This window comes from Limulus polyphemus, unplaced genomic scaffold, assembly GCF_000517525.1.
Source record: "Limulus polyphemus unplaced genomic scaffold, Limulus_polyphemus-2.1.2 Scaffold2387, whole genome shotgun sequence".
Taxonomy (NCBI): Eukaryota; Metazoa; Arthropoda; class Merostomata; order Xiphosura; family Limulidae; genus Limulus; species Limulus polyphemus.
The window spans coordinates 93,432-94,855 of record NW_013667997.1 but is presented as its reverse complement, the minus strand read 5'-3'; positions in this window follow the sequence as shown (position 1 = coordinate 94,855).

The window sequence follows — 1,424 nt, the reverse complement described above, 5'->3', positions numbered from 1 at the left end:
AGCTAGAAATGCTAAATACTGGGAATTGTTGTATTGTTTCACTCCATTTTTAAGTCCTCACTGTTACATTTATTTTTTTATTTGATTTTGAAATTATTATTTCAAAAACTGTTTAAAAGTTCCCCAAATCCATAAATAGTTACGCCCGTATGTTGTTGTTTTTATAGTCGTGTAAAGTAGAATTCAAGCAGGTTATACTTGTCCGGATAATACTATTTTTTAAGTGGAATTTATCGCATTTATTTTAAATCATCCTATCAATTGCTAAAGTTTGTTCCTTGATAAGTTAGTGGATATGCTGGATATAGCTGATCTGAGGATTTAATTCTTCCAACGATGGCTTGAAGATTCAGACAGAGAGGTGAAATACGGTGATAAAAAGTGTGAAGAACATAATAACGTGGCTTAGAAAACGAATGAAAGAGTGGTACAAAAAAGAACAGAACAGTTTGGTTTGGATTTCGCACAAAGCTACACAAGGGCTATCTGCGCTGTGCCCACCACGGGTATCGAAACCCGGATTCTAGCGTTGTAAGTCCGCAGACATGCCGCTGTGCCACTGGGGGCTACCACAATGGCACATCGTCGAGAACTCAAAGCTGTTCAAAATCTATAATATTTGTCATAGAAAACAAAAACAGTCTTATAGGCATTTGTTTTAAGGCGTGGTTTCAGTACAATATAGTATGTTATCCCACAAATGGGCTAAACGACCAGGTCAGTGACCTCTGCCCCCTAATGGCACAGCGGTATGTCTGCGGACTTACAACGCTAGAATCCGGGTTTCGTGGGCACAACACAGATAGCCCATTGTGTAGCTTTGTGCTTAATTACAAACAAAACAAAACAATGACCTCTAATGTTTAGGAATATCCATTCGTAACTTAGAACTGCTATCCACAGGAAGGTCAAACAATCAGCGGTACCTACATGGTTGTGGTGGAGCGTGTCCAGTAGCAGCTGGAACCTAGGACCTTCTTCTCCGCAGACCGCCACACTAACCATTAGGGCGTGACTAGGCTATATTCGAACCACATAGCTGTCATATCATTATTTCGATTAAACCTTTACGCACGTACCTCTTAACATAACATACTTATTGAAGACCGTCATGATGCACGTGTTCTAATTAAAATAATTGGAATTTTAACATCATGATGTATATGTACTGATTAAAAAGCGGAGAAATTACTAAAATTATAATATATGTATTTTGATTGAGAAAGTTTGTTTTGTTTGTTTGTTTTTTTGAATTTCGCACAAAGATACACGAGGTAAGATATCTGCGTTAGCCGTCCCTAATTTAGCAGTGTAAGACTAGAGGGAAGGCAGCTAGTCATCACCACCCACCGCCAACTCTTGGGCTACTCTTTTACCAACGAATAGTGGGATTGACCGTCACTTTATAACGCCTCCCTCGGCTG